This window comes from Podarcis gaigeae (genome assembly GCF_964106915.1).
Source record: "Podarcis gaigeae genome assembly, chromosome: 7".
NCBI lineage: Eukaryota > Metazoa > Chordata > Lepidosauria > Squamata > Lacertidae > Podarcis > Podarcis gaigeae.
Window position 1 is genome coordinate 59,012,347 of NC_139683.1, and position 16,728 is coordinate 59,029,074.

General features: G+C 42.8%; 2 long non-coding RNA genes across 3 annotated transcripts in view; one reads left to right on the top strand and one right to left on the bottom strand.

Moving 5' to 3' along the window:
• The window catches only part of LOC310848256, a 388,509-nt gene extending 383,649 nt beyond the window's left edge, over positions 1-4,860 (bottom strand). Inside the window, exon 1 of the long non-coding RNA XR_014566219.1 lies at positions 4,636-4,860. This is a non-coding gene — a long non-coding RNA (uncharacterized lncRNA). The remainder of the gene's footprint in view (positions 1-4,635) is intronic.
• Positions 1-16,728, top strand: part of LOC310848258 — a 33,013-nt gene that overhangs the window by 5,496 nt on the left and 10,789 nt on the right. The window contains exon 2 of one of the 2 annotated variants that reach the window (XR_014566236.1): positions 10,634-11,754. This is a non-coding gene — a long non-coding RNA (uncharacterized lncRNA). Of the gene's footprint in view, positions 1-9,893; positions 11,755-16,728 lie in introns of those variants that run through there. The other variant, XR_014566237.1, reaches the window with a different exon arrangement.

Consider the following 16,728-nt stretch of genomic DNA (forward strand, 5'->3'; position numbering starts at 1 on the left):
TGCATTGTTCTGTTTCATTTTACAATGTATCCCCAAACATGCCTGAATCTGTAGACGATCTAGGATATTGGCTCTAAGCAACATGGAACAGACAGTTCATTTCAGTTTATAATGTCAATGCTCAGAGTTTTGAGCAATTCTGCCCAAACGTAGCTGAGAATATTTTCCATTGATCTTCACAGTATCACCTATAAAGCGAAATTCTTAAGATTTGGTTTATTTTGCAAACTGAATTGTAAACCAAGCTTGTAGTATAATACCATTTTGGTTTGTAATTTGGGTTAAAATGCAAAGTTTTGGTATAAAAGACGGTGTCTGTAGATTTTTTTTATATAATATTTATACCTCTTAGTTTCTCATTTAGTTCAAGGCAGCTTACATGAATAATAAAAGTCAACGCCATAAGAACGGCAATATTAAAAGGCAACTTATTTAATTTTCTACATTTCCCCTACCTTTGTCTATTTATTTGTGTTGTTCGGTTGCTGCACTTTCTTTCATAACCTTCAATTCACTTGCTGTTGCCCCCAAGTCCTTAGTCCTAAGCGCTTGTCACTTATGCATTGCCATAGCTAGGGGGTGGGGTTTCCTAGCTGATTTTTTTGCCTTGGGTGAAGCCTCCAGAGGAGCGCCATTGAGGCTCCTGTGTGTGTGCAGGGTGTGTGTGTGTGTGTGTGTGTGTGCCAAACTGGGTCTTTGACCCCGGGTGAAATAAAGCCTAGTTTTGCCTCTGACCAGACGTATACCGCAGCACAGTGATACAATCTTGTCACAGAGGAATTGCAGCAGTGCTTTCTTCTGTTGCACTATATGCTTTCATCTCAAAACTGGTTGCAATAACTTTGTTCATGCATGTTGATTAAAAAAAAAAAATAATTTGCCACTATGTCTTAGTGATAAACTCAGCAATAAAAATACTTCTAAAATTTTGAAAAGAGACGTTAAAAATGGCAACCCCCCCCCCCAATAATTACTAGGTGATTTCAAGAAGTGGTAGAAACCAAATCACTTAAGAGTAATTTAAGTTAACCTTAGTAACATCTGGCAAGTTTTTGAGAAATCAGAACGGTTATATAAGAAAGACTAGTTTGTTACTTCACTTAACACGGATTATTGTCTTTATATGAAAGGCACTGATCTGGATAAGTCAACCAGTGTATTCCAGCCCATGTACCAAACTGTTTGTTCTTCACACAGACCTTCTCATCTTGTAAATCATAAATCTGCACAGAGACAAAAGTTTGTGCTAAGTAAAATACTATCAGCTGTTCCTACAAAACAACAAAGTCTTCTCTCTCTCTCTCTCTCTCTCTCTCTCTCTCTCTCTCTCTCTCTGTGGTATTAATTACCAAGCTAGAAAATGCTCACTTATCACCGTCCATAGTTAAATCACAGAGAACATTTTATGGAAGGCCAGGTGCAATGTTATCGCTCATTTGTTTTACCTGCAGCTGCAATAGTTGGTGTCGGTTAATAGTTTACTCGCTATCAAGAATACTATTTCCTTTTAGCTGCTTTCTGACTCAGTTCTAGTACATTGCCCTATTGTGTTTGCGCACTAGCAGTTTGGATTTAATGCCACCATTTGGAAATCAATCCTGTTTGTTGTTTAGAGACTAAAAACACTTGTGTGTGCAGGGCATTAATTCCCTAAATGGACCCTGTTAAGCATGACCCTCAAACTCAAGCATTTTCACCATCTGGGGCCAAAAGTTTTATATTCAGCTGAAGAAAAAGAGGCTGCAATGCAAGACAGAGATGGGGCCGGTACTGTATTTATAATGGTGGTTGCTTGTTTCTTGTCAGGTCCCTGGAAACAGACATACAAGGTCCCCATGTTCTTCCTGAGACCAATGATTGCTACCAGTCCAAACACTGTTGTGGGAGGTAGAATTGGTCCCCCACAGAAATATGTACTGGGGCCCCAACAGACAAAGAGATTTACTTTCTAGTCAGAGCTGTGGTATGATTGTTGTATATACCTGTTGTTTAAATTTTGAATGTGGCCTTGGGCATCTTTGAATGGAAAGACAAATGTCATCAATAAATACTCATAGAGGTTCCATAATAAGGAACAAGGACTGTAGAAGTAAAGGAAAATGCACAAACCATGGTATTGATAATAGAATTCAGTTTCCTGTGAATCACTGGTGTCTGTCACTTTTAAATGCTCAATTAAATTTTATTTTTGTAATCAATTTTCATTGAAAGTTTTTCACATAAGAAACAATAAATAGGTAGGATAGGGACTGGCCTATTTTATGTGCCCTGCAACAACGGATCACAATAACATTGATTTGATCTTGAAAGAAAATTACAATTGAACTTTCTTAGTTCAATGTTATCCCACTAGAGCACATGCATGAGGGCCCCAGCTCAAGATTTTGACTGCCTACAGGCCTCCACAGGATTTAATCCAGCACTGCCTGGGAGCTTCCCCGTCTGGGAGGCCCTCTCTGCCCTGACCCTCAAACAGGACCCTCCATCTTCAGTCCATCACCTTCTTGTGTGTATCTTCCTTGATATGAGATAGGGAACTTCAGATTACAGGATGACTTAAATTTTATTTTTGGAGCTGACAATAGAACAGTGTGGAGAAGCCAAATGTTAGGACACAAAGCTAAGAGCATATACTGTAGGAGCAATGGTAAGGGTCTTTGTACTAGTGACTAGCACAAAGTTGTAAAGTGTGGTTTTGAAGCAATAGCACAAACGGACCAGAACTTTATATTGGTCAGATGCTTTTGATTTGTTTGTTTATAGTATTTATATAGGATTCACTATGACATACTCTTGGTGGCTTAAAAAACATGAAATACTACAATACAATATTACAGTCCCACTCATGAAAGCACAGCATCAGTGAGAGGTAGGTGGAGAGAAATCGTTGTACAGCATAAAGTACAATCCTGTCTAAATTGACTGGATTGAAGGCAGCAGCAACAAAATGCTAGCCATTATTTGACTATCAATACTCAAAAGTCTTAGTAATGAACTCATCTTTCAAGAAAATGTATTCAGGTCTAAAATTCAAGAGAGCAATCATTAAAATCACTGACATGGCTATTGAAGACAGTATCACGTAAAAATACTTTTGCTATACAGTGGTACCTCAGGTTACAGATGCTTCAGGTTACAGACTCCACTAACCCAGAAATAGTACCTTGGGTTAAGAACTTTGCTTCAGGATGAGGACAGAAGTCGCACGGCATCAGCAGGAGACCCCATTAGCTAAAGTGGTACCTCAGGTTAAGAACAGTTTTAGGTTAAGAACGGACCTCCAGAATGAATTAAGTTCTTAGCCTGAGGTACCACTGTAATGTTAAGTGGCTAGAAAAACACAGTGCATAGATGAGAAGAAAGTTACCTGCACAGCATATTTTGCCACACTAGATCACCTGTAGGTCAGAATTATCTCTAATTACTTCTTAATAAGTACAGTATACAACACCTAAGGAGATATGCACAATGGGTAAATTCCTAGTCACATATTACATTGCCACAGATGTGGAAAAACTAGGCCAGTTTGTTTTCATGCTTTGCTTAATTGTGCAGAAATTGCATGCCATATAAAGTATAATAAAGGCACCATATTGCAGAAACGGCATGCCTTATAAAGCATATAAACAAAAAACTGGCAGTGAAGAAGAAAAGCCACTTTAAGAGGGGAATTATCATCAGTATCTGGAAGCAGCAGTTGCCAACTCTTGTTTCCAGCTGTACTCTTTTTCTACTCCAAACATACCCCCAATCTACTTTTTGACTTGCATTCAAAGCACAACTCTGTTTTGAATGATACAGGGGGAAATGAGAGCTCCAGGAAGCAACTGGAGCAGAGAAGCCATATAAGTATTCTTCCAGTTCACACCTAATTAAATTTTCTCCTTTAATATAACGACTTCTACCACAATAACCAAATCAATACATTTACCATGGATGGGTGCTCTAGCCGCATATGGAAAAGGGGACCATGATCCACCATACACCTGTGAATTTTCACGAGATCAGTTCACTGCTACAAAAAACAAAATACAGACCCGCAAACCTTTTCTCACAATGTCTGTGATATTACTGGCACCATATAATACCTAAAAATTTGCAATGAACATTGCAGCTATTACTTTCCACAGTGCTCATTTATATAGTTGGTGCAAGCAAGAGAGTTTATCAAAACTGATAAACATTTATGTCTCCTATTGAACGGGACGGTGCCTGATCTCCCTTGTTTTGCAACACTTGAAATGCTCATTATGCCTGGGGTTTTATCTGTGTGTTCGTGTGCTTATATAAGCAAATGGAGCTGGCACCTGGCCAGTTTTAAATTGGTCCAACAATTTGAAGGTGAGGATTTCTCCCCTCCCCCTCTATTTGATTTGGCTTTATTTTGTTTTTCTACCATTTGATGTACGGTTCCCCCTTTCCCAGCCACATGCATTGCTGTCTAGCAGAAAATATTGAAACAGTTCAGCATATGTGTATGTGTGCATACAATCGCAGGTTATATTTGTGTCTTGGAGAAGTGGCAGTTCTGCATCTGTGCCTGATCTGAAAACCTCTTGGTAGCACTACCTTAAAGAGCAATATTATCAGAAACCAAAGCCAATTTCAAATTGTTAATTGGTTGAGATTACTCACTGTTTTATCTGTGTCGTAGCTCTGCCGACGGTAGCGGGTCGACTTTGGTGTAGGGCAGGGGTAGTCATCCTGTCCCCACCACCCACTAGCGGGTGTTTCAGGATTCCAGGTGGGAGGTAGGGGGTTCTACGCCACATGTTACTGCAGCACTGGTGGGCGGTAAGGAAATTTTACCATCAAGAAAGATGCATTAGTGGGCGGTAGACATGAAAAGGTTGACTACCCCTGGTGTAGGGGGACGGGTCAGTCACATGACATCAATAGGATATCAGATGATTGGTAGCTGGGTGGCCCCACCTACCTGTCAAAGTTGGTTTGGCAGTGCGAGGGAAATAAAGATCTGGCCCATCAGGCCACCTCTCTGCCACCCTTGGCATAGAGGTAAGCACTGCTGAAAATGAGTCCCTGCTGATCTTTTAGGCTCAGTTGCATGAATTTACTCCAAACTCATCTATCAAATATGTCTTCAAACAACTAAAAATATGCTCAGTTTACTGCTGGTTCAGCCTAGAGATGGACTCCTAGAATGAATTTCAGAGTGTCTCTGTGATCTAATAGTGAAATTATATATTTACGGCACACTCTCGTTATCTTGCTTTTTCTATGTGCTTGTTACTGGTTAATAGCTATTTGCAGTTCTGCTAATGCATTTTCCGTGTGTTTTGTTTCACCCATCAATTAATGAAAAAATGAATTGCATTTTGAAAATTTCCACAGGTGAACAAAAATGTCCGAAAGTTCTCATCGGGTAGGGTGCAGGGTTTTTGTCACCGATATCTTACTTTTCTCAGTGCTAGGGTGCAAAACTGGCTCAAGGGGTGGTAAAAGCAGAGATAAAAGCAAGAGAGAGAATAAATGGTAGGAAGCAAGGAGTTAAGCTGCTAGGGGAAGCCAGCTCCTGTGACTTGATCACATAAAGATAAGATCTTTAGGCTTGTGTCATCTCCTAATCTGTTATATTATGTGCCTAAATACTATCAGATTTGACCCTTGTGAGCCTAGGCTTCACCAAGTTAAACAAAACTCATTTCTTGCAGAACTAACAAAAAAACCAAGACTTTAATTTAAGCAGGCACAAGGCCTTAACTTGGGACGCGGGTGGCGCTATGGGTAAAACCTCAGTGCCTAGGGCTTGCCAGTCGTATGGTCGGCGGTTCAAATCCCTGCTGCGGGCTGATCTCCCGTCTTTCGGTCCCAGCTCCTGCCCACCTAGCAGTTCGAAAGCACCCCTAAGTGCAAGTAGATAAATAGGTACCGCTTTATAGCGGGAAGGTAAACGGTGTTTCTGTGTGCTGCTCTGGTGCTGGCTCGCCAGAGCAGCTTCGCCACGCTGGCCACGTGACTCGGAAGTGTCTCCGGACAGCGCTGGCCCCTGGCCTCTTAAGTGAGATGGGCGCACAACCCTAGAGTCAGACACGACTGGCCCGTACAGGCAGGGGTACCTTTACCTTTACCTTTAAGGCCTTAACTTAAGCTAGGCTCAGTGGCCTAGGATTGACCCTACAAAAGACTTTTACTTTGTCTCTCTATATTAACAGTGGGAAGTGCATTCGGATCTTTTTAAACACCATTGTTGAACATGCTGGTGGGGGGGCTAGCAGCATTTTTTGATTTCCTGTCTTTTGGTTTACCCTACACTTTTCTAACGCTCTATATTGATCCCTTCCATTGATATTACGTGGGCTGCAATATAACAGAATCCCTTCTGTCTCCCTACCTTTTGAACTCATTTGAACAGGCAATCTTAAGAGAACCCCCCTGCCACCCTCTTTCAAATTTCCCATCTCATCCTAGCCTCTCAACACTTCAGATGAACATCTGGCCCAGAATATTACTCTTCGAATCCGTCTGAGCTGAACTTTATTTAAGGAGAGTGCAAATAAATAAGTAATGCAATAGTTGTCTTTAATAGGGAAAGCAGGGTGGCATGTTTCTTTTATTCATTATTGCTTAATAAATCAGAAACCTGCAGTGACTGAGCAAATCACCATTTAAATCCACGGCCACCCAGAGGAAAGAGGCAAATAGTAAGATGTATTGCTGAGTCGGTACCTGGCAATAATATTGAATTACATGGAATTTTATATATATAATGCACTAAAATGTAGTGCATTTTAGGCAGTTTGATACATGATGACTTTCCTACACAAGATATCAAGGTGGGGGGAACAGGCATGTCTGCATTTGTCACACATACACGTGCATTTGTGGTGCATGTGTGTTCTAGTAGGACTGATGCTTACAATTCGTGAAGTGCCCCATGGGTGTTCAGATGCCCTGCTGATTTCAACAGAAGTGTGTCTCAGCTAACTTTCTCTGGCCTATTTCCAATCTCTCTGTATAAAACCCAGTTCCCCACATCCCTATTAATATCAAGAAGCAGAATGTTGGAGACTGGTGGGAGGTGGGTGGATGCTAAATTTGGTCGCAGGAGATGAAAGAGATTTATTTCCCACATTCCTGAATGCAGTCTGGAAGTTGGCTTTGGGAGCAGTGAATGGAAGGATATTTCGGACACACGGTGTTCCTCCTGTTTTCCAAAGGCAGCTTCAGAGAGCTGCAGGGCAACAGAGGTTTTGCTTCCAGCTCCCTGCCAACCTTTTCCACCTGAAATATTGACTAGCAGAGCATAGACAGACATCCTTGATGTCCTAGAACAGTGGTTCCCAATTAGGGGTCCAGGGAACTCACCTGACCTGGTGCTGGGTAAGCCTGGCAGTGGACTGGGCGAGCCTTGTGCCAGCCAGCCTGAGATTGGCGCACCTGGGGCAGGAGCCCCTGTGGCATCCGTCACAGCATCCGCGGCCAGCAGGGTTCCTCAGCTGCAGGAAGACTGGCTGCTTGCAGACCCGCCTAGGCTGTGACAGCCACAGCCACTGCTGCTGAGAGCCCCGCAGCGGTGGGGGAAGGTGGAGGTGGTAAGGTGCAAGTTCTGAAATCCTGAGGTCAGGGGTGGTACGTCTCATTTTGTCACTTGAGGCAAAACAGGAAGTGCCACCCTGCTCTGCAACACCGCCACCATACCACTAACCACCACGGGACACTCACCACCACTGAGCCACCTGCCAGTTGCACTACAGCTGTACCATACCCTCCAACATTTATCCAATGAAAATAGGGACACCCCATTCCATAATTAAAATTTTACTATTTATACCCCACACATCTTACTGGGTTGCCCCAGCCACTCTGGGCAGCTTCCAATGTATATAAAAATATAACAAAACATTGAACTTAATTTTTTTAAAAAGAAACTTCTTGTATCTATATAGCATGGGTAGGCAAACTAAGCCCCGGGGGCCAGATCCGGCCCAATCGCCTTCTAAATCCAGCCCACGTATGGTCTGGGAATTTGTGGGGCCTGCCTGGTGTTTTTACATGACTAGAATGTGTCCTTTTATTTAAAATGCATTTGTGGGGCATAGGAATTCATTCATGATTATTTTTTCAAAATATAGTCCGGCCCCCACAAGGGATTGAGGGACAGTGAACCGGCCCCCTGCTGGAAAAGTTTGCTGACTCCTGCTATATAGCAACATCCTTAAGACTGTGCCTGTCAGCAGCAGATAAACATTTCCCACCTTTCTTACAGTCACAGAGCACATCTGTGCTGGGCTTTTTTTAAAGGAAGCTAGTGGCAGCAGATCTAATTGCCAGATCTAATTGCCCTTGCAGGATCCTCTGCACATCTAATTTAAGCAAAGAAAGGCACAGGCTTGTAGGTTATCAAGCCTATCAGAGCATGACTGAAGTGTAGCAAGGTTAGGTTTGGAATTGTAGCTGGTCCTGTGAAAGAGGACATGGGTGATGAATTCTCCCTTTCCCCATCCACAGAACAATAGTCTTAACACTCTTCTGGATGCAGCAGTATTTTCTGTCACTGTGGCACAGGGGTGGCTGGTGGAGAGATGGAATCGTTGGCTACTTAGTTGATCAGGGAAAGGTTTGATTCAAACCCTGCAGCTTCATACCATAGACTGGGGCAACCCAGTCCATAGCTGTCAACTTTTCCCTTTTCTTGCGAGGAATCCTATTCGGAATAAGGGAATTTTCCTTAAATAAAGGGAAACGTTGACAGCTATGACCCAGTCGGATGGGTGGGGTACAAATAATAAATCATTATATTATTATAAAGGAGACTAGATGGCTGAGAACCCTTTACAAAGAGACTGGCCTTTTGGATCAGGCCTATGCTAGCTTAATATTCTGAACAAACTCATTTTTTTCCCCTCAGAAGCAAGCCCTCTGAATGCAGTAGTGTATGGGATTGCAGCCCTAGTCAAAGATGGATAGACTGGAAGATGGTTTCTCAGCTACCATTGGCTTCTGTTGGGCCACTTCGGATGAAATATTTTGGTGTTCATGCCCAGGCACAGTAAGCATTTCAACAAGACTGAAACCAGTTTAGTCATCCAGAATTTCCCCCCCAAAATGATCTATCTGCTAAAGTAGGCTTTTGCTGACAAAAACCTAGTGTCACAATAGTCTTCAAGGTGCCACAGGGTTGTCTTGTTTTTCATGTTAATTCTCTCTTGGGACCATGGCTCTTTCATAGAATTAAAGTTCCCAGGGATCCTTGATTTGGTACTGTGACACTTAAACGTGTTTAAAACTGGCTTTAATGTGTAATGTCGGCATGCTGTCCTAATTTTCAGACACCAGCTCGTGTTAGCTTTAGCTGAGAACTGCTGCACGTTTTTCACCTGTAGGAGGAGGATTGCTGTCTGAGCACCAGGATAATGAAGACTAAAGAGCTTTCTCCTGGACTCTTAGCATTTGCTGTTCCTTTCTTGGTCTGCATTTTCCCACGGCACCCATTACTTCAGTATCCGGGCAGCAGAGACATGTTCAGAGTCATGTTAGGAAACCTGTAACCCATTCCTGCCTATCTGTTGCTCATCGCTTGATGATGATGCTAAAAGCTCTGTAGCAACTTTAGAAATGGTGCAAACAGTTCTGTATGCCAAAGGGTAACTCTACTAAAAGCAGCAGGACTCCCACCCCAAAAATAAGTCACCCCATACAAAACAACACATCTGATATAGGGTAATAATAGAAGAATCCCTGGCACCACTCCCTTTCTTGCAGGTTTTTTGAGGGCTGGATTTGGTATGCCGGGTCATCCTCTGGTGCTAGCTTAGAAACTGGCCTTATTTTTAGAGAGGACATTGAATTATAACAGTGCAAGTCAGCTGACTGCTTTGTCACAGAGCTGCTGCTTTCTACATTATCGCAAGTGCCAGAGCTCTCCCTGCTGCAGTTTTCTAGTCGCAGTGCGGCAAAGCAGACGCCTAGAACCGGGCACGGAGCAGCATAGGCTTTATTATTTTGTATTAAAAAACCTTCCATCTGTTTTACTGCGGTGTACATTTTTTACCTTTGTCCAGGAGAAGCATACCACCTGGATGTGCACGTTAGCTTCAGACATTCGCAGCGTCTCTTGATCGGAGGCACGCACTGCTCGGAGCCTTTTACCTAAATTGCCTCTGACGAAGAGCGATTGGTTTTTCTGCCTTGTATGTGAACAGTTGCTTACGCTACAACGACACACACCTGCAGGAACAGGACAAAGGAGACGATACCTGTTACTGTCTGGGGCCTTTTTAACCCCCCCTTCTGCTTTTTTGGTTGTTGTTTTTTTGCAAGTGCTCTGCTGCGGAAGCCTTTTCAATATCCCAGAGTAATATATTAGTTCCTGGTCCTATAGATATAGCCACAGTTTCTCCCACCGGTTAGAGCAAAAGCTCAAGCGAGAAAGCAGACTCCCTGACCTAAATCAATCCCAGTCCTTTTGGATGGATGCAGGGTAGCAGTCGGCTAGCAGTGTCACAGCCAGCCATCAAGTGGAGAATCTCTGGGATTGCACTCTCTTTCGCTTTCAGCCTGTGAGAATCGAGTGCTCCACTTTGCTACCCAACTGCTGCTGGTTTCTGTTTTTTACATTTCTTTTCCATAAGCAGCTATTTACTTGTGGTTTTCTTTTCTCTCTTTTTTTTAGCCTCCTAAGTGTATATTTGTGTGGATTAGTCTGTCGTGAGCGCAGTCCTTGTCCGCGTCACATTGGAAGCGAGGGCACTGAAGTCAGCCTGCCTTAACGGTTGTTTCTTTCTGCGTGATGCTATGCAGCTAGAATGGGTTACATTGACAACAAAGGAAGACGCACAAAACACCACTATCTTCTGGGTTGTTGTTTCAGGAGAACATATAACTCTTCTTCAGTCGCAACACGCTCTCTTTTTTTGTATTTTGCTGTTTCTTTTTCCTTTTTCCTTCTCTAAAGCCATCTAATCAAAGAACAGGCAACGTTGTGGATGTGGGTTTTCAAAATGCTATTGGAGGGGGGGCGATGTGATGGGGGGAGAGAAAAAGACAGCTCGTGGAGAACTGTGATTTGTGGCAAACAGCACATCCTTTGCATTCTTGCTGATTTGAAAGACTCAGGTTTTTGTTGTTTTTTTGCGAAGAGGAAGCCCTAAGGGACAAGTTCTGTAACTAAGAAAGCGATCGCAGATAAAGGAATAAAAATGACAAGCGTAAATGGAGGCTCAGAGCAGAAGAAACTGTCAGTGCCTGGATGGCAGCTTCACCCAGTCTGAATAATTATGAATAATTCATAGAACAAAATTACTCTGCTTTCACCTTTTCCACTTAAAATGGCATGATGTGAATCTCTAATAAATTTTCAAGATAAAATATAATGCCAATTTGAATCCGAAGAGCTTTTTTTCTTCCTTTTTGCAGCCAGATGCTACACGCCGATTCTTCCAGTATACCTTTCACAATTATTCCGTGAGAATCCCACTTCATCACGAAGCACCATTACCAATGAAAATTACTGTGATTACAATGGCAACAATAGAATGCCATCAAACGATTTCTAATTTACCTAATTTGCTAAGGCTGACTGCATTAGTTTCATTGCCCTGGTCTCCATGCCTGGCATCTTGGATCCATATCAGAAAGAGACAAAAGTGGTTCAGCACCTTTAACTTCTACAGCACAGGAGAAATGCAGCCATGTGTTTCATGCTTTCAGCCATGTATGTGTTACACGCCTGCTTTTCCATCATCCTTGGCGATTTTGTTTAGCTTCTGGGCGTAGGATGGAATTCTGTTACAGGTTTGTGGATGCCGTAATGCTCAAGTGCTTTAAACTGCAGGAGATTTTCAACCGTACAATCTGTACAGTATATATACTTTGAATTAGATAAATCCTCCCCCCCCTCCTTCCCCTCATTTGAACGGTTATCTGATTCCAATATAGAAGAGCTTTATGCTGCCGATGAGAGTTATGGTTCGACTACTTAAGTGTATAATCTGAAAATGGTTGCAGTCAACAAAGCAGATGAAAACTATGTACGTGGCTATGAGGATTGTTATTATTCATTCAACTCTTATCCAGTGATTTTATAGTTATATGTTTGGTTAAACTAAAATGTTCCGACCATTTTGGGAGGGGGGTTTGAAATTAATCAACTAGGCACCAATATAAGTAGTGCTTTTTCTTCTTCGGGGGTACGCAATACCTGCACCTCTTTTTGTTGTTGTTAAAAAGTGCTGCACTTAGTGTAGAAACTTTATGGTGACCTCTTTTTCTAGAAAGAAAGAACTGAATATAAGACATTATCAAAACATGCTAATATTCTGAATGTGCTCTTTTGGTACTAAATTTCAGTACTAGCCATTACTATGGAGAGACAGAGGAATTGAGTGACAGTATATTAATGTTGGTTCCTAACAGGGCAATGCCTAACTCAGAAGTAAGCCCTGTTGAGTTCAGTGGGGGTTACTCTCATGCAAAACTACAGGACTGCATCCAAAAGTGGAATTCAAGATTGTCACTATGTGTTCAGATACAGACAGATTCTGAATGCACTTGAAATAGTAAGGGGAGCTAGAATATATTAGGGTTGAAAATCTGCACTGAGGTGAAAATACTGTTAATTTGAGTAGATGCATTAAAAAAAAAATCATTCGTATCAGCAGATTCAAAGAATATTTAAAAGGTGGTTTTTATAAAAGCAAAATTATGCAGTAGTTCTTTTCAACTACAAGACTTCTTAATTATGCACTAACTTGCCTTAGTGGTAGAGATGTCGTCTATTGGCATACTTGACTATTATTGCAAAAGCATATTTCACAAAATACACCCAGTATACATTTTTATAATGCGATTTTTAAATGTTATATTTTGCATTTAATTTACATAATCTGTTTGTTGATGGAGTCCTTGCATTTTTAGCTTCCACAGAGCTTTAGCTGAAAGTTTGACAATTTTTTTGCATGGTACCATTGTATATTCGAAAGGTACGGTCAGCACCACCCACAAGCCATTTAAGGCTGCTGCCTACCAAAAGTCCACATCACTGCGTGAAAATATGTGGTCTTCAGTAATTTGTGCAATCCAATCTGATTAAGATATAAATTTCCATGTTTATATATCTGCTGTGTTTAATTGGTGTATCATTTAACCCTTTATTGCATTCTGCATTTGGCAACAGATTCGGAAGAGTTCCTTGCAGGCTGTTACTAGCAGGAAAAAAAGCAAACTTACAGAATTACTTGAATTGCTGCAGTGCAAACAATCGCTTGTGTTGCAGTCCCTTACCCGAGACAAGTGAGCAAGAGCCATTTTCCTCATGAGGCAGGCACTAGAAAAAAAACCAGCATTCAGAGTTGGACTGCAGTGGCTGGGATGCTCAAATGGTCCTTAGAATATCACATATCAGAACTCTCAAAGGTTCCACATCCTCCCCTGCTAGTTTCAGGGACGCACGCCTGCCCTTAACACTTTCAGTGCTTGACATTCTGGTACTAGGTCTTGAGCTTCTTTGTGATGGCTAGCACCCAAACTCTTATTGTGGCATTGTACCAGTAGGGGAGGGCATTGTGCCTGGTCCTACACACTTCTGGAGCAGTGATTGGATGGACAGAATGTGGCTGTGGAGGCACTTGATTGGCTTGTTTCCATAATCCGTATCAGGAATAGTAGCTCTTCAGGCTTGTGGGATCTGCTTTTTGTTTGTCTGGCATATAAGACAGATGCTTGGTCTCTGAGCTAAACTACTTGCCGGTTGTTGAGAACCTACTGCATCAAGCAAAAGATCTTCCCTGCCCTAGCATCTTGTTCTCACGGTAGACAATCAGATGCCTATAGGAAGCCCATAAGCAGGGCTTGAACACAACAGAGCTATCTGCATTTATGTTCTCCCACGACTGCTATTCAGAGGCACACCACCTCACACCACATAAGGAGGCTGAGCTTAGGGACAAAGTTACATATTTTTATTAGACGATCAGCAATCTGATATTAGGGACGCAGGTGGCGCTGTGGGTAAAAGCCTCAGTGCCTAGGACTTGTCGATCAAAAGGTCGGCGGTTCGAATCCCCGCGACAGGGTGCACTCCCGTTGCTCGGTCCCAGCGCCTGCCAACCTAGCAGTTCGAAAGCACCCCTGGGTGCAAGTAGATAAATAGGGACCGCTTACTGGCGGGAAGGTAAACGGTGTTTCCGTGTGCGGCGCTGGCTCGCCAGTTGCAGCTTCATCACGCTGGCCACGTGACCCGGAAGTGTCTCTGGACAGCGCTGGCCCCCGGCCTCTTAAGTGAGATGGGCGCACAACCCTAGAGTCGGACACGACTGGCCCGTATGGGCAGGGGTACCTTTACCTTTACCTTTTAATCTGATATTGATGCCATTTCGCCCCAATGATGAGTTTGTTTTAATTTTGTCAGTAAAGCCTAAAACACAAGGGTCAGCAAACTTTTTCAGCAGGTGCCTGGTCTACTCTCCCTCAGACCTTGTGGGGGGCCCGATTATATTTTTTTTGGGGAAATGAATGAATTCCTATGCCCCACAAATAACCCAGAGATGCATCTTAAATAAAAGGACACATTCTGCTCGTGTAAAAACATGCTGATTCCCAGACCGTCCGTGAGCCAGATTTAGAAGGGGATTGGGCAGGATTCGGCCCCTGGGCCTTAGTTTGCCTGCCCATGGCCTAAAACATCGTCTCTTGTGGCTTTGATTCCCCTTAGTTCCTCAGATTGCTATCCTGGGTTAGCTTGTGTTCCATACTTTTAAGTGGCCATTGCCAGTGGGTTTAAAGTAGCTATAACGAGCGCAGGGTGTGAAATGGGAGTTCCATAGGACCCATAGGCCAAAGGCTAAGGGGCTGAGCAGTGGCCCCCCAGCACCACCTCCTGGAACTTGCCTTTCAAATAGTGCTGAAGCCGTCACAAAACCATCTGTAACCCAGGTAGAGAATCCAGAGGTTACCATAGTAGGTGGCGTTGAAAGACACAGAGCGATCCTGCAGAAATGACGATGCCACGCTCCCCCTATGCAGTTTCCAGTGCAGGTCATCTGTCAGTGCAGATTCAGTCCCCGAACAAAGCCGTCTTCCCAACTGGAATGCATCCATCCTATCCAAGAACCTACCATTTGCTTAAACATCTTGGACACAGAGAAAGGGACAGTGGAAACTGGCTGATAATTATCCAGGACAGAAGGCTCTAGGACAGGCTTCCCCAACCTGGTGCCCTTCAGATATGTCATACTCCATGTACCATCATACCTGACCATTGGCCAGGCTGACTGGGCTGATGGGAGTTGTAGTTCAAAGTATCTGGAAGATGCAATGTTGAGGAAGGCTGGTCTAGGGATTGACGGATGTGCCAATGCAGATGCTTAAGATCAGGGTGTCAGCTGTTTTTTTTTAAGCTTTTCACTTCCCACTCAACTAGTTTATCATGTGTAAAACTGGAATTTCTGCAAGTAATTTAAGTTGAGCATATGTTCCAAATAACAAACATATATTTCCAAGGATTCACAAGTTAACTGAATTAATGAGTCTAATATAATACACAAGTATTTTTTTAAAAAAAGGAGTGAGATAAAATTAATATCCTTTTGACATTTGTGGTTCATGTGGACATGCATCAGGATATTAAAAGCATACAGGGGAAGGAATTCAATGTTGTGCTATGTCAATCGTTCCATCAGGGCGAGCTTTTCTTTCCACTTGCCAAGTGGAACAGTCTCCCTCTCCTTCCCCCATATGCTGTTCTAGGGGTTCTCCCAAGTGCCCTGGAGCCAGTTTTGGGGGGCACGGGGAGGAGAGGGGGGAGCCCCACTCCACTAGCAGAAGCCCACAACGCTCTAAAGTATTGAGGATCCTACATTATTATTATTATTATTATTATTATTATTATTATTATTATTTACTCTTAATGGATAAATGCTATCATTCTTTAGGGCAGTGCTTTTCAACCAATTGTGGCACCCTGGGGTGATGGTTAAGGATGCCATAAGCAGCACTGAGCCCCTAATCCTCCTTCCTTCCCTCCCCCCTCTGATGAAAAAAAACCCATTGCTTCTGACATAAGTCGGAAACGCCCTACTCAAGCAGACAAACGAGCCGCGTTTCTTTAATTTTCATGTATCTCTGTGCTATGTGATGCTGGTCATCTGTCCATCCATGGTCATCTGTCATGGATGCTTTACTTGAGATTCCTGTATTGCAGGAGGTTGGACTAGGTGATCCTTGGAATCCCTTCCAATTCTATCATTCTGTATGCATATTGATTTATACCAGGTATTGGAAAACTCCAGCCCTCCAGATGTTTGGGACTACAATTCCCATCATCTCTAGCTAACAGGACCAGTGGTCAAGGATGATGGGAATTGTAGTCCCAAACATCTGGAGGGCCGGAGTTTGCCTATGCCTGACTTACACCCAGCCCTAACGCTATTTACAGTTTCACTCAGTGGCTTTGTATAGATGTTGAAACATTTCGGGTGAGAAGATGGGCTCCTTTGACAGCTGTTGCTGTCAAAGTAAACTCATTGTGGGGTAGGGGAGTGGGTGGGATTTCAACACAGAAAGGGATCCACCAGAGAACACTTTGCCAAGGTGGAGCCAACATGGAGACAGCCCTGTATGAACTACATAGTCACAGAAACTGTAGTGTAACTCAGAATAGCTCATTGATAGTAACTGTGCAAATCATTGATACACATTATTATTTTTTATTCAAGTCATATTCTAGTAAAGTATTATTAAAGTAATATTTAAGCAAAGTTGTAGCCTGGT